Raw genomic sequence first — 23,981 nt, forward strand, 5'->3', positions numbered from 1 at the left:
TAAGCTTTGAAAAACAAAAGCTTTAACGAGGATGCCAAAGAAATGGCAGAGGCTTTCTAACCTTTTCTGAAACCAGAAAAACAACAAATAGACTAAAAGTCTTCTAAAAACCTAATAACTTCAATAAAGAATTACAAGCTCTTACCACATCCAAAGGATGACAAGAACTCTCAAAGAATTCTTTAGGATTAGAAAACAAGGAAGGAACAACAATTTCTCCACAAATGTTGTTCAAATGCACAATCTTAGGAAAAAAAGAAGTCCACAAAACAACTTATCTAGATGAAAAAAAAAATCAGATAAGGAGACACAGAAGAGAGAGCTGATAAATCAGAAACTCTTCTAGCGGAAGAGATAGCTAGAAGAAACAATACTTTCCAAGAAAGTAGATAATCTTCAAGAAAATATAGGCTCAAAAGAAAGAGCCTACAAAATCCTGGAACCAAATTAAGACCCCAAAAAAGGGTAATTAATAAATGAAAAGGCTTGATACAAACCAAAAAGCCTGAACAAAAAAGTGAATATCAGGAAGTTTAAACAGTCTTTCTAGGAAATAAAACAGAAAGATGAGATTTTTGCCCCTTCAAAAAAATTTGAAGACAGACTTATCCAAACCAACCTGAATAAACTGAAAATTCCTAGGAATTCTAAAAGAATGCCAAGAAAATTTATGAGAAGAACACTATAAAATATAGGTTTTCCAAACCTGATAATACATGTTCCTTGAAACATACTTATCATCCTGCAACATAGCGATAAAAACAGAGTAAGAGAAACTTGTATGACTAAACACTAAACAATTTCCATACCCCCAAATTAGAAATTTGAGATTCTGATGGAAAAATAGCCCCAAAACCAAGAGGGCTGGCCAAAGAGAAAGCAGCCAAGGATGGCAACTGGACATCCAAACAAGATCCACATACCAAACCTGTGAGACCATGCTGATGCTATCAGAAACACATGGCACTGTTCCAATATAATCTAGGAAATCACCTTTGGGAAAAAAAAAAAAAAAAAAAAAACGAGGCAGAAAGATGTAGTCAGGTTGCAAAACCAAGACCCTGCTAATACATCCACCATCTTAACCTGAGGACACTAATATGAACAAATGTGTCTCAAAATATGATCCCTCGTGGACTAAGGGTAAAAAAGTTCCCCACATTCGAAGTATCTGACCCTGAATTCATAAAAGAGTGGAACAGCATCCTGTCTGAATGCTCCATATGCCTCATGTTAATGCTTATAAAATACAAAACTGAACAATTGTATGTTATTAGAAATGATATTATTTCTTTACAGGCTGAACTTAATAAGCACCAGTTAAACGAAGGTTATGGTGAATTTGATAAAATGTTACAAGATGCTATAGAAACTCTTAAAAAAAGATATCATACAAACTAAACATGTAAAATTTCTTAGAGATCAGAAAGACTACTCTACTGGTCAAGTCTTTATATGGCAGAAATTACACAGACATAGGCCATCCTGGTTTAATCATGAAAATGAGGATGGGGATGGTAAAAATACTATATCAAATATTACTGAGAGTAATCGTAGGAGGAGGAGAAGGAGGAATAGAGGAAGAAGGGTGACCTTTAAGAATGACCATGAAAGTACAGATGATGATTCCCTCTCTAACTTCTCTACCTCCTACGATGAGGGTTCAAACTCTGAAAATGAAAATGTACTAATTGCTAGGAATGAAGATTGTATTCAAATTAATGCAGGTCAGAATGTAACAGCTAATAATGCACCCTCACATGTACCTCTGATTCAGTATAACCAAGTTAATACTGCATGTAGCAATGACCAAAGTAAGGGTTTACATATTGGTAATGATCAAACTGTACATCCAGGAGCGATTCCTAAGAATACTAGTATAGTGAACAATGCAGCAAGTGGCATATCAGTATCTGTGGGAAAAGACACAATTAATGTGGCAAAACCAAATAACCAGGTTTTTCGGTCAGCTCTAAAAACAAAGGGAGGAGGAGGGACAGGTATAGCCAACAACATAAGAGGGGCAAACAGATACACCCTCAGAGGAGCAACCAAGAAATAAAGAATGACTTGGTTATTAATATCTCTCATTACAATCTGAGTGCTACTGAAATTAGAGTCTTAAATTTTGGTCTAGGGTTCTGTCCAACTAGAAAATTTGATATTTTTCAAACTATCCTAGATTTAAATAAATTTGTGCGCAATTTAACTTTGCGTAGACATTTCACAAATGAGGGAGCACCTAGAGAGGATACCCATAGTTCTGAACAGGTTGACACTAAACTTTCACTTTTGAATTTTAAAGAGATGTGTGATCTGACTACTCTACAATCTCTGGAAAAGGAACAATTCACTGATCTAGATGTGGCATATACACATACCCCTAGGTTCAGAAATAAGTCTAAATTCTATCCTGTGCAATCTAGGGGGAAAGCTTTGGAGAGCTTTCACAAACGAGTAATTGAAGCTTTACATGCCCTAGACAAAACAACAACTGTGGATCACTCAAATTTAAGTAGACAAGAAAGAGAAGCGATTGTATCTCTACAGAACAACTTGTCAATAGTGGTCAAACAGGCCGACAAGGGCGGCAATATTGTGGTAATGGATAGGGACATGTATGTGAATGAAGCTGTACGTCAGTTGAGTGATGTCTCTTCATATAAAGCACTCAGAAGTAATCCTACTAGATTGTATCAGAATAGATTGAGATCCATTCTTGATGATGCTCTGTATTTGGGTATTATTGATCAAAGTACTTTTGAGTTTTTGTTTGTCCCTGATCCTGTGGTACCTATATTCCACCACCTGCCCAAGATCCACAAGAGTTTGGAGCAAGTGAAGGGACGACCAATTGTTGCTGGAATTGGGTCATTGTTTGAACACTTATCAGAGTGGATAGACTGTATCCTGCAGCCTTTGGTTATGTCCCTTCCTAGTTTTTTAAGAGATACTACTCACATGCTTAACCTTGTGGATACTGTGCAGGTGGTGGAAGGTATGACATGGCTGACAGTTGATGTCATTGCGCTGTATACGTCAATACCACATTCCTTGGGTCTAGAGGCTTTGAAATTCTTTCTAGATTTGTTAACTGAATATTCTGACAAAACCAAAGAGTTCATTGTCTTGGCTACTAAATTTCTTCTAGAGCACAATTATTTTCGCTTTGAGGGGGTTCATTATGTCCAGTTAAAAGGCACAGCCATGGGGGCGAAATTCGCCCCCTCATATGCTAACTTATTTATGGGCTGGATGGAATATAAGTATTTACTAGGACATGTGAACCCTCACTCAGCTAAGATATTGTACTACAAGAGATTTATTGATTATTTGATCTTCATTGGCACCTTCTCTGAACTGGAAGCCAGGGATTTTGTAGGATATCTGAATTCTTGTATTCCCGATATCCAATTTACCTATGAGTGGCAGCCTGACACCATACACTTCTTGGATGTGGAACTGAGCTTCAATATGTGCACTAAGAGGATAGAAACCAATATCTATCGCAAACCCATTGCAGGTAATTCCATATTACATTCCTCAAGCTCACATCCAAGACATGTGTTTAGGGGGATCGCTAAGGGCCAGTTCTTAAGAACTAGGAGAATTAGTTCAAATGATGCTACTTTTTATTCTGAGTCCCAGGCATTATGTAAAAGACTGGAGAATAGAGGGTATCCGGCCCAAGTCATTAATGATGCCATGGAGGATACTATCAAAATTGACAGAGCCAGTCTCTTAAAATACAAAGGTCCTAACAGACAGTCTAATAGTCAAAATGATAATAAACCTTTGTTTATTACCAAGTATTCCATGCAGTATTATCAGATCTGCAACATCATTAAAAAGTATCTTCCCATATTATATGGAGATGATCTCTTGAAAGATGTTGTTAGTGATGGTTGCAGGTTTGTGTATAAGAGGAATTTATCCTTGGGCAATATGGTTTCCCCCAGTCAACTTCGGGCCCCCCAAAATCAGAGTTCTTGGTTAAGGCATAATGGAACCTACAGATGTGGGAAGAATTGTAAAGCCTGTGATGTCATTAAAGTAGGACCAAGCTTTACCTCCTATGTTACCAATGATAACTTTAATACCAAGGGATGTGTTAACTCTTCAACCACCTTTGTGGTTTATTTGATAGGATGTACATGTCACAAACTACAGTATATTGGCATGACTAGCCGTGACGTTCGTACTAGGATACGTGAACATTTGGGATATATTAAGAATAAGATTGAATGCTCAGAATTGGCCAGACACTTCATTTTTGTACATGGGGGTGATGTGCGCACCTTTGAATGGAATGCAATAGAATCCATAAGTAGACCCCCGAGGGGAGGGGATAAATGGTCAATTCTTGTTAGACAAGAAGTCTAGTGGATCAACAAGATGTGCACTTTAACCCCTTATGGGTTTAATTCGGAAAATGACATTATCAACTTTTGGGAATAGGTGTTTTTGCACTAGTTCCCAACTGTGGATAGTGTGATTGCTGACCTTTTGTAAATTGATTCTATTACCAGGGACCAAGTCTAAGTTATGGTAAACTAAATTTATTGATTCATGAGCTATATGAATATAGATACTCAATAAGTGTGATATATCTTGCTAATAGTTTAGACCAATAGTAAGAGGAAAGATATAATGCAGCAAAGCTGAGCTGCCCCTTTGTTTGACACTATTCATGTAATTTATTGCTATATATATTTGAGTAATCAATAATTCTATGCTCTGATGTTTGCCTTCCCTAAAAATAATAGTCCATTGATTAGGATTGTTTAATGTATATATTTTTTTTTGAAGCTAATCCTAATTCACTTTGCATTTATATGATGGAATAATGTTTGCATTGCTTAAATGGTTAATTTGTTTTCTTGCAAGGGAGGGAAGGGGAAGGGTGTGTTATGTTTAAAACAATAGGGAACATTTTACCTTTGTAAATAAGGGTGACACCTGTACGAATTTATGTCTATGATTACGGCTGCTTTTGGCCGAAACATGTAAGACGTATTTGTCTCTCCCCCTATCCTTGATGTTACCTCTATTTGCTTTTAACCTTTTTGGATTCAAATAAAGTTTGGACTTTTATATACCTTCAAATGGGAGCTTTCTGGACTTATTTTTTCTATTTATCGAGAAGGGTAAGGAGCCCTTCTGTCTAATAGTGCCCTGCAGCCGTGAGTTGTTGTATGCGCCCTGGGTGTAGTATGATGTGGAGGATGGTAATGTAGCTGGGATCGCTGTTTACATCTGACATTGGATTACGTCATCAGTGAGTGCCGGCACGCCGGGTCGTGTAGTCTCGAGGAGGGAGAAGGCACAGAACGCTGAATCGGCTTACCGGTCAAGGAGTAACCTGGCTATTACTACCTGGAACAGGACCGGCTGAATGCTTTTGGTTCCCCGTCGAGCGGGTATGCCTACATTCCTGTAAGTAACGAACTCCGTTGGTTGTCAGCATCAAGATACAGTATTTATATAGCTACGATACCCTCCACAATCTAAGTTATTTACTCCCCAGGGTTTGTCTAAATTATTCATGCATACAATGTTGTTTCTATAACCAGCACCAATTTCTGTTTTCTGGAGATTTTCTGTACGTTTGTACTATTTTGCTATGACACTGTGTGTGTCACCATCTGTAACGATCTTCTGCTGGTGCCAGTGGGAGGTGTGAGCAGGTGGCGGGTAGGCGGCTCAGCAGGGAAGGGGAGGCAGTGGGAGTGCCCCAATTAAAAAAAGGACAGGGGGAGAGCAAAAGAGAGGGGGAGAGAGAGCAAAAGAGAAGGGGAGAGAGAAAGAGAGCAAAAGAGAAGGGGAGAGAGAGAGAGAGCGCAAAAGAGAAGGGGAGAGAGAGAGCAAAAGAGAAGGGGGGAGAGAGAGCAAAAGAGAAGGGGGGAGAGAGCAAAAAAAAAAGGGGAGAGAGAGCGAGCAAATGAGAGCTGGAGAGAGAGCAAAAGAGAGGGGAGAGAGAAAGCAAACGAGAGGGGGAGAGAGAGAGAGCAAACGAGAGGGGGAGAGAGAGAGAGCAAACGAGAGGGGGAGAGAGAGAGAGAGCAAAAGAGAGGGGGAGAGAGAGAGAGAGAGAGCAAAAGAGAGGGAGAGAGAGAGAGAGAGAGGGGGGGGGGAGAGAGAGCAAAAGAGAGGGGGGAGAGAGTAAAAGAGAGGGGGGAGAGAGCAAAAGAGAGGGGAGAGAGAGAGCAAAAGAGAGGGGGGAGAGAGAGCAAAAGAGAGGGGGGAGAGAGAGCAAAAGAGAGGGGGGAGAGAGAGCAAAAGAGAGGGGGGAGAGAGAGCAAAAGAGAGGGGGGAGAGAGAGCAAAAGAGAGGGGGGGAGAGAGAGCAAAAGAGAGGGGGGAGAGAGAGCAAAAGAGAGGGGGGAGAGAGAGCAAAAGAGAGGGGGGGAGAGAGAGCAAAAGAGAGGGGGGGAGAGAGAGCAAAAGAGAGGGGGGAGAGAGAGCAAAAGAGAGGGGGGAGAGAGAGCAAAAGAGAGGGGGGGAGAGAGAGCAAAAGAGAGGGGGGAGAGAGAGCAAAAGAGAGGGGGGAGAGAGAGCAAAAGAGAGGGGGGAGAGAGAGCAAAAGAGAGGGGGGAGAGAGAGCAAAAGAGAGGGGGGAGAGAGAGCAAAAGAGAGGGGGGAGAGAGAGCAAAAAAGAGGGGGGGGGGGAGAGAGAGCAAAAGAGAGGGGGGGGGGGAGAGAGAGCAAAAGAAAGGGGGGAAGAGAGAGCAAAAGGGGTGGTGAAAGAATCCACCTGGATGGCAGGGTGGTGAAAGAATCCACCTGGATGCAGCGTAAGTTGCATCCAGGTGGATTCCGAAAATGGCAGGTTGATGAAAAAAATCCACCTGGATGCAGCGTAAGCTGCATCCAAGTGGATTCTTTCACCACCCTGCCATTTTTTCAATCCACCTGGATGCAGTGTAAGCTGCATCCAGGTGTATTCCGAAAATGGCAGGGTGGTTCCGTCACCACAATAGAACGCCCTTCCAAAAATGGCAGGGTGGCTCCGTCACCACAAAATACTGCCCTCTGGGCAGGCTTTCCCATTTATTTAGTTATATAAAAGAATAGTTACAAAATAGGTTGTTTCTACATCTGTAGCTTAAACAAAAATTAGACTGCCCTTTGGGCAGGCTTATCGACTAGTGTATATAAAGAATTAGAATATTTAACCTAACCCAAGTAACAAGTATAATAATTATTATATACTTTAAGTATTCATCTAAAAAAATTAATGTGTGCATATTTTTAACAAGAAAGTAAATCTGTTAAGTTTGCAAATATTTTGCAATCATTTAGGGCACAGACAGAGAGGAGAGTATTCTTTCAAGGCTGGTCAGGTATATACATATATGTTTAAAAATAAAAAATATTCCCAAATCACAACCCAGGTTAGTAGCAAGTATAATATTTACTTTTTTGTATCATTTACACTTTGACTTTCCCCCTTTAGATGAATACTTGAAGTATTTATCTAAAGGGGAAGTCAAAGTGTAAATAAAAATAAATCTTTAATGTGCTCATTGCATACATTTTTTTAACAAGAAACAACTGTTAAGTTTGCAAAGCATCATATATTTTGCATGCAATCAATAAAGGAATTTAGGGTACAGAAAGGAAATCATTTTAATGCTGGTCAGGTATGTATATTTAAAAATAATGACTATTCTCCAAATCACAACCCAAAAAACAAGTATAATAAAAAAAAAAATTATGATTTACACTTTGACTTCCACCCTTTAGATGAATACTTGAAGTATTCATCTAAAGGAGGGATATTACTTGAAGTATTCATCTAAAAGGGGATAGTCAAAGTGTAAATTATAATATAAACAAATATTTAATTTGTGAGATCATCAGATTATAGATAACCAGCCAGTCTGAGCCAATATGGAAGTTGCCAAGTTGGAACAAGTGAAGCAGCGCATCAAGCAGTACTTAACATACCACTGACTATTCTACAATGTTGCGGCGCAGTCAGATCGCTGCCTTAGCCTGCCGTAGTGCAAGTTGCTTACTTCCGGGCCCCCTCCCCTCAAAAAAGTAACTCAAATGAATACTAATAAAACATAAATTATGCTTACCTGATAATTTCACGGCTTCATTCATTACTATTGGGAATTTAGAATCTGGCCACCAGGAGGAGACAAAGACACCCCCAGCCAAAGGTTTAAATACCTCCCCCACTTCCCTCATCCCCCAGTCATTCTGCAGAGGGAAGCAGGAACAGTAGGAGAAATATCAGGGTATAAATGGTGCCAGAAGCCGTGGACTCTCCTACCATCAATGGAAATGAAATTATCAGGTAAGCATAATTTATGTTTTCCATCTAAAGTGGAGGAGAGTCCACGGCTTCATTCATTACTATTGGGAACATATACTCAAGCTCTAGAGAACACTGAATGAAACCGGGAGGGCAAAAAGGCGAACCCTAATCCGAGGGCACCACAGCCTGCAAAACCTTTCTCCCAAAAACAGCTTCCGCAGAAGCAAAAACATCAAATTTGTAAAACTTTGTAAAAGTGTGAGGACCAGTAGCCGCCTTACAAATCTGCTCACAGATACCTCATTCTTAAAGGCCCAAGACGAAGCCACAGCTCTAGTTGAATGAGCCGTGATCCTCTGAGGAGGCTTATGTCCCGCTGTCTCATAAGCCAAGCGAATCAAGCTCCTCAACCAAAAAAAGACAAAGAAGTAGCAGAGGGAGGGGCGGAGCCAGCAGCCGAAGCAGAAAGACGCTCCTTTCATGAGCTCCTGCAGTTGGAACAAACAAATCCTTCTTTTTTAGGCAAGTTAATGACTTGTGTGCTACATTATCTCCTATTTATTTATATAAGGTTTGGGGACTTTAAGGCAAATCTCCAGCAACCAGCTAGCACAAAAGTTATTTTTGCTCACTAGGATGGCTATCTGCAGTAAGCCGCCATATTAGGGGATAACTACGCATCATTTCTTCTATCAGAGCTCCTTTTCTTACACTTGAATTTTGCCTTAAACTGCACGATGGAGAGGCAAATTTTAGCCAAGCTGCGCGACTTACTACTCTCCCTAGATATACATCAACAGGGAACTGAGAGCTGCTGGGGATCTACATCAGAAAGCACTGTTACCGTCTCAATCTCAGGAAGTCACCAGACGCTGCGCAGATTTACCACAGGGGAGAGGAGACGAGTCTCTAGAAGCAGAGGGAGCATGCAATGTGGAGCAACGGTGCCCTAAGCCCATGATGGTTGAACTGCCAGGTATCTGTAAACAGCACAGCGCCATACAGCCCTCCACAACTGAACCGAGGTCTGTGCGGTGTAACGCAATATGGCTGGAGATGACACAGGAGCAGATAAAAAGCACGAGTCGGATCGGTAACCAGATGTCTACAGCGCTCACTGCTGTTTATGCTAAGGAGAATGATTTCACTGGTAGTCCTCCTATAATTCTTGAAGCCAGATTAGCAGGGCTACTAGAGGTGACTTACTGGGTTGAAGTGAGTGCTAGGTGGAGTCACCCTTTTCAACACCTTAGGAGCCATCTATGCTTTATTGAAGAGATATTTTATGCCGCAGCACTTTTGGACCCGTTTTACATCAGACCGGGTGTCCTCTCTAGCCCTGCAGACTTTACAACTTATCTCTACAGCAGGAAGCTTCTACCTGTGTATTGGAGCAATCTAATCAGATGTGGCGTGGGCTAGTGGAGGCCTCTCTCGCTATGCTTTTAAGGACAGCTAGATCCTTTTCTGTTCTCCCACTTTCAGGACATTCTGTAACTCTGATATATTGTGAGCTTCCAGTCAAATACATTGTTTTATAGTTAGGCACTGTTATCTATTGAATGTTAGTTTCTCTGTATTTTTCTCCCACATTGCAGGGCATACTTAGTACTGTCAAAGCTTCCACATGGTGTTTTGAGATGTCGGTGTGCTTCATTTCATAATACTGTTTGTTTATCTTATACACCTTGAGATGTTATAATAGTTATATTCAAGTGAGCACCTAGTTACTAGATATTGGCCCTTAATTTATTCCCTTCGGTTTTGACTCTCAACATCGATGGAGATTTTAATTTAGGGGCATTTTCTAAACCACCCTAATCACTGATGTTATCTTGATTACCTTAGTTTTTTTATATGTTTTATCTAGATAGCGGGTCTAATCTCTGCTAACTGGCTTATCACTTATATCATTTGATACCATGCCCCTGATGATCACATAGGTTTAAGATCTGGAGATTATATACAGGACATTCTCAGTGTTCTCTTTCTAGGTATATATCTATTTTTGCCTTGTTTACATTCCTATAACTTACTACCATACAGCTTAATATGCTTCAGTTAGCAATGTTTAAAAATTTAGAACATATGTACCAGGGCTGGTTGATCACTAACCCTAAAAATTTTAAGTATATTGGGATCACTTTATTTAGTAGCATTCCAATGATATTAGCTATCTGTACATGTTTGTCTAGGAGAGACAATTCTCTCGACCACCAGTTCAAAGACTAAACTAAGATAGAGATTGTTTTTTCATTCACCCGCATATGGGTGTCTCTGTTTAGACGCTAGTAGATACACTTAATGTATTTAATCTTTTTTTTTGTTCTTATAACTGATTATAGAATCACACTATGCTCAGGCTTTATTATATATTTTTTTCTGTGTTCCCAGGACATGGCATTGCCTACTTAGAGTTTAATATTAATGCAAATTATCTGTTTTTGGTGGTCCCCTCCCTTTCCCGCCGGTACCGATTGCCTGCGGGTCATATCCCTACTCCTTCTCCCACATCGCCTATAGCTGGTATTTCCCTAGGGGAGGGGCTCTCTCGGTAATCCCCTATATTCTAAACATACTAATGTCCCCCCCCCCACTTAATACTGTTGGGAGCTTCCCCTATTCATTTTATAGAAAGTCAATTCACTTGTGTCATTTGTTGGATTGAGACTCAGACCATGGTCTTTTACTAAAACCATAGAGGGAAGATTTATAAGGGTATCTCTGATGTTATTTAGCTTCTGGCTGTTTGGTTTATCTGTTAGTTGTTAATTGAGCTTTGAACTCGCTAAATCTATATACATGGTTTATTAGCTGGCTCCACAAACCACCCCCCCCCCCTTACTCTATTTGAGCGGCTCTCGCCCGCTGCATCCCTCTTCCCCATAAAACTATAAGAGCTACCTCCTCTCTAGCCTTAAGCTTCTCCGTATGGATATTCTAATCATCTTTTTTTCTAGCTAGGAGAGGACCATTTTTGTTTATCTAATTCTTATGATACTCTATAATAAAACTGAAGTCTCTCTATAAAATAGCCCACATTTGATAGCAACGTTAGAGGTATTTGAATGTACTATTTTTCTAATTGAGTTGTGTATACATCTATCTGTAAATGTATTGAGGCATACCCTTCATATATTGTATTTCTTTAAGACTTCAATAAAAATTATAAAAAAAAAAAAAAAAAAAAAAAGAAGTAGCAGAGGCCCTTTGCCCTTCCCAGAATACACGATAAAAAGAGATGTAGACTGTCTGAAATCCTTTGTAGCATGAAGATAAAACTTCAAGGCACGAACCACATCCAGTTTATGAAGTAACCTCTCCTTTGAAGAAGAAGGGCTAGGACACAAAGAAGGAACAACTATTTCCTGATTGATGTTACGGTTAGACACCACCTTGGGGAGAAAACCAAACCCAGTGTGAAGTACAGCCTTATCCGCATGAAACACCAGATAACGAGGCTCACTTTGCAAGGCCGCTAGCTCAGATACTCTGCGTGCCAATGCAATAGCCAACAGGAAGAGAACCTTCCAGGACAGAATCCTAATGTCAATGGAATGCATAGGTTCAAACAGAACCCTCTGCAAAACCTTAAGGACTAAGTTTAAGCTCCAAGGCGGAGCCGACTGTCTAAAGACAGTCCTGATTCTAGACAGAGCCTGAACAAAAGATTGGATGTCAGGGAGCTCAGCGAGTCTCCTATGCAACAAGACTAATAATGCCGAAATCTGTCCCTTTAGGGAACTAGCGGCAAGACCCTTTTCCAAACCTTCTTGGAGAAAGGATAGAATCCTGGATACCTTCACCTTATGCCAAGGATATCCATGCTTCTCACACCAGGACAAGTCCTCCACACTTTATGGTAGATGCGACGAGTGACTGGTTTCCTTGCCTGAATTAGAGTATCAATCACCCTTTCAGAAAAGCCTCTTAGCTAAGACTAGGCGTTTAATCTCCACCCAGTCAGCCTCAGAGAATCTAGATTTTGATGTTGAAAGGGGATCTGTTCCAGCAGATCCCTGCAACAGGGTAACCTCCACAGTGGAGAGGATGACATCCCCACCAGATCCGCAAACCACGTCCTCCGCGGCCATGAAGGAGCAATCAGAATGGCCGAGGCCCGCTCCTGTTTGATGCGTGCCACTACACGAGGTAGAAGTGGTAACGGTGGAAAAATGTAAGCTAGGCTGAATCCCCAATGAACCACTAAGGCTTTCAGCTCTACCTGGGGATCCCTGGACCTCTACCTGTATCAATGTAGCTTGCAATTGAGTCTGGACGCCATGAGATCTATCTACGGCGTTCCCCATCTGAGACAAATCACCGCAAACACCTCGGGTGAAGAGACCATTCCCCGGATGGAAGGATTGTCTGCTGAGCAAGTCCGCTTCCCAGTTGTCCACACCTGGAATGTGAATCGCCAAGAGCGAGCATTTGTGGGACTCCGCCCACTCTAGAATCCGAGAAACCTACCTCATTGTGAGGAAGCTCCTCGTACCCCCCTGATGTTTGATGTAAGCCACTGAGGTAATGTTGACGGTCTGGAATCTGATGAAACTGACCGACCCCAGAGAAGGCAATGTCTTCAGAGCATTGTAAATTGCTTGGAGTTCCAGGATGTTGATTGGAAGGAGAGACTCCTCCCTGGACCACTTTCCTTGTGACATCCTGGCACCCCAAACAGCTTCCTGTCCTGTCCGTGGTCACAATCTCCCATGGCGGTCTCAAGAAAGATGTCCCTATGAGTTGCTCCAGACAAATCCACCAAGAGAGGGAGTTCTGCGTCAGAGCATCCATGGATATCAGCTGTGATAGATCTGAATGATCGCCGTTCCACTGTCTCAACATGCATAATTGAAGAGGTCTGAAATGGAACCTGGCGAATGGGATGACATCTTTGCTTGACACCATGAGACCTATCACCTCCATACATTGAGCAACCGATGGGCTTGTGCTAGACTGAAGGGCATGACAGGTGGACGCCAGCTTCCTGCATCACTGATCTGTGAGAAATATCTTCATGGACATAGAGTCTATTATCGTGCCCAGGAAACAGGGAACTCTGTTGCTGGGAAACAGGGAACTCTTTCCTGAGTTGATCTTCCAACCGTGAGATTGGAGCAAAAGAAGAAGAGCCGTTGAATGATCCACTGCGAGGCTGAGCGACGGCGCCTTAACTAGGATGTTGTCCACATAAGGGGCTACCGCAATGCCCCTGGATCTGGCCACTCCAAGCAGTGCCCCCAGAACCTTTGTGAAGACCCTTGGGGCCGTCGCCAGACCAAAAGGAAGGACCACAAACTGGAAGTGTTGGTCCAGAAAGTCAAATCTTAGGAACCTGAAGTGGTCCCTGTGAATTAGCACATGAAGTCTATAAGTCGTCATGAACTGTCCCCTCTTGAACTAGAGGCAGGATAGATCTGATTGTTTCCATCTTGAACGATGGAACACTCAGAAACTTGTTCAAACACTTTAGGTCCAAAATTGGTCGGAACCACAAAAAGATTGGAATAGTAACCTAGACCCCTCTCTGCTAGGGGTACTGGTACGATAACCCGAGAGAGGCAAGATCTCCCACACACTCTAGAAAGGTCTCTCTCTTCTCTGGTTTTGGGCGGATGGGATCTGAACCCTATCCTGTAACCTGACAAGGGTCCTGAACGTCCTGCAACCATGCATCTAAGAATAGAGATAATCTGCCCCCTACGTGAGCCGGAGACCTGTCGGGGGCCGCCCCCTTCATGCCGATTTCGTCTTGGCAGGCTTCTTGCTCTGCTTAGACTTTTTCCAAGATTGAGCCAGCTTCCAAGATCCCTTGGACTGGTCCGCTTTGCCGGTGGGTTGCTGGAGCTGGGCCTTGTCCACGAAAGGGACGAAAAGTAGATCCCTTAGGCTTAGCCTTCTTATCCTGAGGTAGGAAAGCTCCCTTGTCTCCAGTAACCGTGGATATGTTCGAATCCAATCATGGACCGAACAGGATCTTTCCTTGAAAAGACAGGAACAACAGCCTCGACTTAGAGGTCATGTCTGCAGACCAACATTTTAGCCACAGAGCCCTGCGAGCTAAAACAGAAAAACCTGACACCTTAGCGTTCAGACGAATAATTTGCATATTGGCATCACAGATGAAAGAATTGGCGACCTTCAGCGCCCTAAATCTTCTCCTGTATCTCGTCGATGGAAGTCTCCCGCTCGACCATTTAACACAGGAATTCACACCAATATGTTGCAGCCCCAGCGACAGCCGCAACGGCCACTGCTGCTTAAAAACAAACCCTGTGTGATGAAACATCTTTCTCAACATGTTTTCCAGCTTTTTATCCATGGGCTCTTTAAACGACGAACTACCCTCGAGGGGAATAGTTGTCCGCTTCGCGAGCGCAGAGATAACTCCATCCACATTAGGGATGGTCCCCCACAGCTCAAGCTAAGAGTCCGGAACGGGGAACAGTTTTTAAAAGAAGGGGGAAAGGACGAACCTAATCGCTCCCATTCATTCTTAATAATATTTGCCATCTTAACGGGAACCGGGAAAGTCCGAGGTACTACCCTGTCCTCGTATACCTTGTGAAGCTTAGGAATCGCAGGTTCCGGAACCTCCAAAGTAGCAAGGACCTGCTGCAGCAAAAAGCGCAAATTCTCGATCAAAAACTTAAAACCAGGCTCCTCCGCAGCCGGAGGTTTAGAGGACACAGACTGCAACCCAGAAGTGGCCTCCTCTGAAGAGTCGGAGTGGGCCTCGTCATTGTATAGAGCCTCTAGATTTTTCCATCGGTGTATACTAACCCCAATGAAACACCCTACGCTTGCGCTTACCAGAACGTGGTAAGGCATGGATCACTTTCGAAACCGCTGATTCCAGTTGGTCCACAAAGTCTGACGGCCAGCGAATCTCTCCCAAAGGAGTAACGGTTGGACCCAGGGGCACTGCATGCGCAATCGGAGATAAATGCAGGGAACGCACCTTACGGGACGAAGAACCCTCAGAGGTGGACGGCTCAGTAGTACTAGACATCCGTTTACATTTAGATGTAACCTTATCAAGGCATGTGGAACATAGTTGAGCAGGCTGATCTACCAGAACCTCCTCACAATAAAAACAGCAATGAGACTTTGTTAAAAGAGGGAGAGCCCTCTAATGCGTCAGTGTCCTCCATAGCTTGCCCTTTTGTTCGGACTAGCTAATTTACAAAAGGCACCTTTATACCTTCAATGGCCGGGGCACTCACCACCTCCTAGGACCCGGACTACAGAAACCGCTACGTCTCCTGCCCCACCGATCAACAGAGGAAGAGAGCTAGGTACACCCGGGCTAATGGAGTGCCTGGCAGAACCGCCCCTGCACTAGGGAAAAATGCGCCAAAAGGGGCCACGCAAAAATCCTGCAAGTAATGCTGAACGTTCCACACATTGCCAGAGCCTCATCTCGCACATAACACAGAAATGACAAAATAAACAATATCATGAATAACCCCCCCCCCCCCCGTTCAATAATCCCCTTTCCAGGAAAATTAACCCTTGATTCTTTAAAGATAAAAATGCGTCACACTGTGACCCTGTCTTCCATGTTATCATTATAAATAAAAAATTAAACAATCTTACCAGAATCTACGCCATTGAAGAGGAACACGGCCCTTCAAGTGTGACAGGTTAGTAGCTTCACTCCTGGCATGGACTTGAGTGTAGAAAGCAGGCAGCGAAACTCGTCAACGCGGATTGCTTATGGAGCTGTTAATATGAGTTGGGATGGTTTCGCAGAAAGACTCTCCCTGCATCTCCGGACTCTAACTTTCATCCATGCTCTCACTGAGAGGCTGACAGGACTACTTAAAACTCCAGTTCCAATGTGAAGAGTACTACCCTCCATAAGAGACTACTCCGAAACTCCAGCACTTCTCTGTCATCCTCCTGGGATGAAAGGCAAAGAATGAGTGGGGGATGAGGGAAGTGGGGGAGGTATTTATGCCTTTGGTTGGGTTGTCTTTGCCTCTTCCTGGTGGCCAGGTTCTTAATTCCCAATAGTAATGGATGAAGCCATGGACTCTCCTCCCCTTTATATGGAAAACACTGTCTACAGCACAGAGATGTGTATGAGAGAGGTGGTAGTAGTGCCCTCTATATGGATTAAAGTCAAATGTAAGCAAAAAAAAACAACAACAACAAAAAAAAACAGTAAGAGGCTATATATTTACAAAGAGATAGGTGGGGTGAGGGTGGCAGTAATGCCCTCTGTATAGATACAAGGAAAATGCTGTCAGTAATATTATATAGGTTGTTTAAAGGAGAATATATTTTACACACACAGATCAGGAATGACAGCATTTTAATGGGTTATTTTCCTTTATTTAAATTTATTTATTTTACTTAATATCTTTTATTTTTTGTTATTTGTCAAATAAATGTTATTTGCTTCTACATTTTAATTGTTTCATTTACAAAGAGAGTTAATTGTGTTTAGGTACACAGGGAAATGTGTGGTTTGTACATTACAGATCAGGATACTCATTTCACTACAACACATGGGCCTGTACCTCACATCTATTTTAGTAGCTATCAATGCATAAAGGAGCATGGCCATTACTAGCTGCTCAGAAGCAAAAGGCTAGGCTGTAACACAAGAAACCCATGGCAGTGTGATGGCACAGCTCTCATAGACTAGGCTATGGGGGTTGCTCAGAAAAGGGTAGACTGTCAGGAAGTTCTCATATGCTGTCTCTGCATTTTCAAAGCAATTAATAAAATGTTCCCACAAATTTTTTTTTATTTTTTTTTATTTAAATCTTTAATTGATACTTATGGGAGGAAGATGAATAGCATACATAGAATTAGCCATATAAAAACACACACACACATATACATATATATATATATACATATACATACACACACACACACATACACACACATACACAGCCTACTAAAAAAGTACCAGCATGTATGCATTTGTATTTTGAACATACTAAATACACACTAAAGACACATGGGATGAATTTGTGTTATACCTTAGTCCACTACTTTTGTTAGATCTAAGAAAATGCAGTTTAAAAAAAAGTTTTTTGTTTTTTTTAAATAGATATTCCAATGCTTAAAAATGTGGATATATATATATATATATATATATATATATATATATATATATATATATATATATATATATCAAAGAACAAAGTGAAGCACTCACTGGACTTTGGATATCAAAGTGAAATATTTATTTAGTGACTTTTCAGGACCTCTAAAGTCCCTTCTTCTGACTTTTGCAGCAATTAAAGGGACATAATACTCATATGCTAAATCACTTGAAACTGATGCAGTATAACTGTAAAAAGCTGACAGGAAAATATCACCTGAGCATCTCTATGTAAAAAAGGAAGATATTTTACCTCACAATCTCCTCAGCTCAGCAGAGTAAGTTCTGTGTAAAAAGTTATACTCAGCTGCTCCCAGCTGCAGGTAAACAAATTAAAAAAAATGAAGAAATGAACAGCAGCCAATCAGCATCAGCAGTGCTGAGGTCATGAACTCTTACTGTGATCTCATGAGATTTGACTTAAAGGGCCACTAAACCCAAAATCTTTCTTTCATGATTCAGATAGAGAATAGAAATTTAAACAACATTAAAATTTACTTCCATTATTTATTTTGCTTCATTTTTTAAATATCCTTATTTGAAGAAAAAGCAATGCACATGGTGAGCCAATCACACAATGCTTCTATGTGCAGCAACCAATCAGTAGCTAGTGAGCATATTTTGATATGCCTTTCATCAAAGAATATCAAGAGAATAAAACAAATTAGATAATATAAGTAAATTAGAAAGATGTTTAAAATTGCATTCTCTTTCTAAATCATAAAAGAAAAAATGTGGGTGGCATGTCCCTTTAACTCTCATTAGATTTCATAGTAAGATTCCTTTACCTGAATGGTGAAATAATATGAGAGTGCATGATGCTAGTCCCTTCAGATGTCCCAGGACAAACACACAAAAATGCTGCTTAGAAATCCTTTACAATGGGAGGTGGCTACTGAGGAACTTTTGAGGTAAAATATCTTTCTTTTTTAAATAGAGATGTTCAGGTGATATTTTCTAATCAGCTTTTTACAGCTATGCTGCATCACTTTCAAGTGTTTAAACATTTGGGTATTATGGCCCTTTAAATATAGCAGATAGAGGACAGCACTCACTGGTCTTTTTACAAGTGTACTTTAATAGAAAACAAGTGTGACATTTAGGGGGGACACTCCCCTTTCTCAGACAAGCAAACACAGGAGTCTATTTAAACCATATAAACCCCTCCCAGTGAAGTGAAAAGTGCGCTAAAACCGTAGTCATGGCAATAGTTCAAAATAAACAGTGTCAATACATAAGAAGCAATAGTGATATCAGAGCATATTAGCAATATACAGTACATGAATAAAGTGCACATTTTGCAATAGATCAATATGTGATCAGTGTATAACTAATAAGACCTACAATAAATGTGTAGGATAATGTGATACACACCTATGTAGTAATATATCTAGCACTCCCAAGCAGAAACACACAGTTTCGTTAATCGGAGAAAACCTGTATGACTTGTGATGGTGATGCATATAAATGAGATGCAATCTGTAAAAACGTATATTAACCCGCATATCAAATAAACATAATTTATGTAAGAACTTACCTGATAAATTAATTTCTTTCATATTGGCAAGACTCCATGAGCTAGTGACGTATGGGATATACAATCCTACCAGGAGGGGCAAAGTTTCTCAAACCTCAAAATGCATATAAATACACCCCTCACCACACTCACAAATCAGTTTAACGAATAGCCAAGAAGTGGGGTGATAAAGAAAGGAGTAAAAAGCATCAACAAAGGAATTGGAATAATTGTGCTTTATAACATAAAAACTATGTATGATTCACAAGTCGTGTAATATACCACTCAGGCATATCCTGAACTACAGCTTTAGCAGAGAAACCAAACACATAAAAGTCTATTAAGTTGAATAACGATATACATTGTTTCAATAAACATAAATTGTATTATAATTCAGTTCAATTATTTATATACAATTTAAAAGCACTTATGTAAATTAGCTTTTGATACTGTGGAGGGAATAGCCTACACTTTAATCTTTTGGTAGGCAACTGCTAATACAAAAGCGGAGTTATTTTGAACAAGTTAAGAGATTTTATTTAGAATCCTAATAATAAGTGGGGTATATATAATCTCAGCTGGAAACAAGCAGAAATATTTAAAATTATATACCCACTGTTCAATTCTAATCAAGCTTCGCATAGAAAGATATATTACTATGGAGACATAAAGAATACATTATATACTTAATTCTTACATAAGAATTGGTAACTTCGGACACAGATAATTTGGTGTATCAGATCTCCAGATACAAGTATATAGCAGTCCTTACCCCAGCCCACATTTAACACTAAAGTACTAGGAGCAATAACCTTAACTTGTACTTATTTGCTGACATCAATAAAATCGGTGCTTAAGTGTGATTTTAAGTGTATTCCTATTTTAAACGTAACCCAATAAAAGTTATATTTTAATTTGCAATCTGTTTTCTCCCCTTCCACTTATTCCTTAGGGAATAATTTGTATCATCCAGTTAGATTTAATTTACTTTTAGACCTAGGAGTGCTAGAAGTGTATACTTTCTCTTTCTTTGCTAAATACGGTTTTATACACAGCACCCACATCCTGACAAACTATTGAATAAGTGTAGGAATCAAGGTCTCATACGTTAGTAGTGCCATTGGTATCTTTTCAAATTCCAACAAAAAAAATCATAACCACCATAAAAAGGGTGGGCCTCATGGACTCTTGCCAATATGAAAGAAATGAATTTATCAGGTAAGTTCTTACATAAATTATGTTTTCTTTCATGTAATTGGCAAGAGTCCATGAGCTAGTGACGTATGGGATAGCAATACCCAAGATGTGGAACTCCATGCAAGAGTCGCTAGAGAGGGAGGAATAAAAATAAAGTGTGATATTCCTTTTAGGATTATCCCCTCCCACCTAATTAACTTTCCTTTATAGGGCAGTAACTTCCAACACTCATTGCCTGAATATTGAAGCTTACTGCTAAGTTTGCTCTCTTGTGCCTATCCCACTTGCTATTCGTATCTACAGCTGATTCCCTTGAGGACTTTCTTCCTGACTTCGACTTCAGATCCATACGCATCCGGATCTACATCCTCAGCGTTCCGGAAACCAAGCCGCGCACACACAGCTTCTCACCGCCGTCGGCGGTCACTGCTCAGCTCTGCTCATACCGGATCCTTGTGGGGTATTGTATGTAGTCTATCCGGATAATACTTACCTTGCTTTGTATCCTCATATTGCCTCACAATTTGAACTGATTTACTCGGACACTTTTCGCTGCATTGTTATACTTACCTCTTTTATCCAGTATAAGTTGTGCTATAAAAACCGCATCAATCTCTGCTTACTACTAACAGCAAATATAGGAATATCCATACAACCTATATTGTTTGTGTATTTTGGACTGCTTGGAACTGTAAATATTTTAGAATGACTGTGTGTGCGTGAAGACAGGTTTTGACTTCATTACCTCTGATTTGCCATCTCTATGGAATATACTATTTCTACCTGACTAAAGTTATACCAACTCATCTATCTCAAACTTATTTCTTTTATTCTACAAAAGATTTCAAAAGTAACAATCTCACAGTATCTATTCGGGTAATTTAAACTACCATTACCTGATTAGTTTACAAAAGAGAAACACATCCCTTATTTTACTGAGGGATTTTGGTTATATTTCAAACCCTTAATACAAAAGTATACCAGATACTACATAATATTCAGGCCTAAAAAAAATAAGGGTTTATATATAACAACCTAATATGAATCCTCAGGAAGTAAAGAATGAGTTAACTAATATATATAAAAAATTAGATTACTTAAATAAAGGGTTAACTGAAGTGCAAGCAGAAACTGCTGCATTAAGAGCTTTACTAAAAGACTGTTTGCCTAGTAAAAGTGCTGAAAGCCCAGAACCACATGTTCACTATCCCCAACCATTTACTGGTAAAAGGAATGAGTTTAGGGATTTTAAAAATGCCTGCCATCTACTTTTTTCTCTAAGACCACGTACATATCATACAGAGAGAATCAAAGTATGCACAACTATTTCCTTTTTACAAGGGGAACCAAGAACATGGGCTAATCAGTTCTTTTAAAGTAATAATCCTATCTTAGACTCACTACAAGATTTTTTTCGAGCACTCACAAACCTATATGAGGATTCTAACAGTCAAATTACTGCAGATACAAAATTACGTTCCTTAAAGCAAGGAAAAAGAGCCATTGAGGAGTACACAACTGAATTCCAAATGTGGGCAGAAGACTCTCAATGGAATGAGATTAGTTTGCGTACTCAATTTCGTTTAGGACTATTAGAAAATTTAAAACATAGAAACATAGATATTGACGGCAGATAAGAGCCATAGGCCCAGCAAGTCTGCCCGACCTTACCTAACAGTATAAACTTATCTAGTTCATAGGTTCCCTATGCTTGTCCCATGCATTTTTAAAGTCCCCCACAGTGTTTGTTGCTACTACCTCTTGAGGAAGTTTATTCCATAAATCAATCACTCTTTCTGTAAAGAAGTGCTTCCTCAAATTACTCCTGAATCTACTACCCTTTAGCTTGAGCTCATGACCCCTTGTTCTTGAATTTTCCATTTTATGTAAAATACCCACAGCCTCAGTTTTACTAAACCCTTTAATGTACTTGAAAGTTGCTATCATATCACCTCTTTCCCTTCTCTCCTCTAAGCTATACATATTTAGGTAATTGAGCCTATCCTGGTAAGTTTTATTTTTTAGACCATGTACCATTTTGGTAGCCCTCCTTTGCACAGATTCAAGTTTGTTAACGAACTCTCCCGCCTAGATGCCCCTGACAGTCTCCTCTCTTTGATAAAACTCAGTACAACTTTAGATAGAAGACTCTGTGAAAGAAAGGCTGAAAAAGCAGGTTATGATGTCATACCAAAACGTCTCTTCAACTATACCTCTACTCAGGAAAGATCTAGTACCAGTACGCCTATGGAAATCGGAGTCATCAAAGGCCCCCTCACACCAGAGGAAAAAGCAAGGAGAAGGATGGAAAATGTGTGTCTCTACTGTGCTCATAAAGAGCATACTGTTTCTTCATGTCCTCAACTTCTGAAGCAAAAGAAGGGTAAGCTAACCCACAGTACTCATTTGTATAATATAACATTGGATACAGAAATGACTTTATTTTTTTCATTACAGTGGGACCAGAGAAACATCCAATCTAAAGCTTTGGTTGATTCAGGGGCTTCACAGAGTTATATAGATACTACCTTTGTTAAGAATAATAAAATACCTATTGTGTGTAAAGCAAAACCACTCTTTGTCAAATTAATAGATGGTTCACTGATACAACAAGGTCCAATAACTCATCACACCATACCTTTACTTTTAACCACTAAGGAAGGTCATACTGAATATATCTCATTTGATTTAATTCCTATATCACTACACACAATAATTCTGGGGTTTTCCTGGTTGCAGAAACACAACCCAAATATAGACTGGTCTCAAAATAAAAGAACACTAAGTTCTCCTTATTGTTTGAAGACCTGTTATCCACACTGTACCATAGCTACTCTAGAGAATGGGATACCCAGACCTTATCAGGATCTGGCAGAGGTTTTTGACCTTAAAGAGGCACAAAGTCTTCCCCCACACAGGGAATTCGATTGTCCGATAGATGTTATACCTGGGTCACAAGTTCCACATGGGAAAATATATCCCCTTTCTCAAACCGAACTAGCTTTTGTAAGAGCTTACTTAGACGATAATCTGCGTAAAGGGTTCATTTCACATTCTACTTCCCCTGCAGCAGCAGGTATGTTTTTTTTTAAAAACAAGGATGGGACTATACATCCTATTATTGACTACAGAGCACTAAATGATATTACTTTAAAGAACAGATATCCACTACCGTTAATTCCTGAGCTTCTTGAACGTTTACATGGCGCAACCATCTATTCTAAACTTGATTTGAAGGGTGCTTATAACTTAATAAGAATCAAACAAGGTGACGAATGGAAAACAGCGTTTAGAACACGTTATGGGCTTTATCAATACAACGTGATGCCTTTTCGGCTTAAGTAATGCGCCCGCTACATTCCAACATTTTATTAATGAAATCTTTCGAGATTTATTGGATGTATGCGTTATAATTTATTTGGATGACATCCTTATTTATTCTAAAACATTGCAAGATCATGAGAAACATGTACGATGGGTGCTTACTAGGTTAAAAGAACACAAACTATACGCTAAGCTTGAGAAATGTTCTTTTCACGTTCAAGAAATTAAGTTCTTGGGTTATATTATAACACCAAATAAAATCATGATGGATCCAGAAAAGGTTTCTGCAATTGTAAATTGGCCAGCTCCCACAACTGTTAAAGCTCTACAAAGATTCATTGGGTTCTCAAATTTTTATCGTCGCTTTATAAAAGATTTTTCACTAATTGTGAAACCATTAACACAACTAACAAGTAAGAAACAAAGATTTATTTGGACCAAAGAAGCTCAATTATCTTTTGAGACTCTAAAGAATCAATTTATTAATGCACCAGTTTTAACATTACCCAATTTTGATTCTCAATTTATTCTTGAAGTAGACGCCTCAAA

At 40.1% G+C, this 23,981-nt stretch overlaps 1 protein-coding gene across 4 annotated transcripts in view; it reads right to left on the reverse strand.

Moving 5' to 3' along the window:
• The window catches only part of LOC128666931 (zinc finger protein ZFP2), a 502,916-nt gene that overhangs the window by 326,638 nt on the left and 152,297 nt on the right, over positions 1–23,981 (reverse strand). The gene's annotated exons all lie outside the window — the stretch shown is intronic.

The sequence above is a fragment of the Bombina bombina genome, chromosome 7 (assembly GCF_027579735.1).
Source record: "Bombina bombina isolate aBomBom1 chromosome 7, aBomBom1.pri, whole genome shotgun sequence".
Lineage (NCBI taxonomy): Eukaryota > Metazoa > Chordata > Amphibia > Anura > Bombinatoridae > Bombina > Bombina bombina.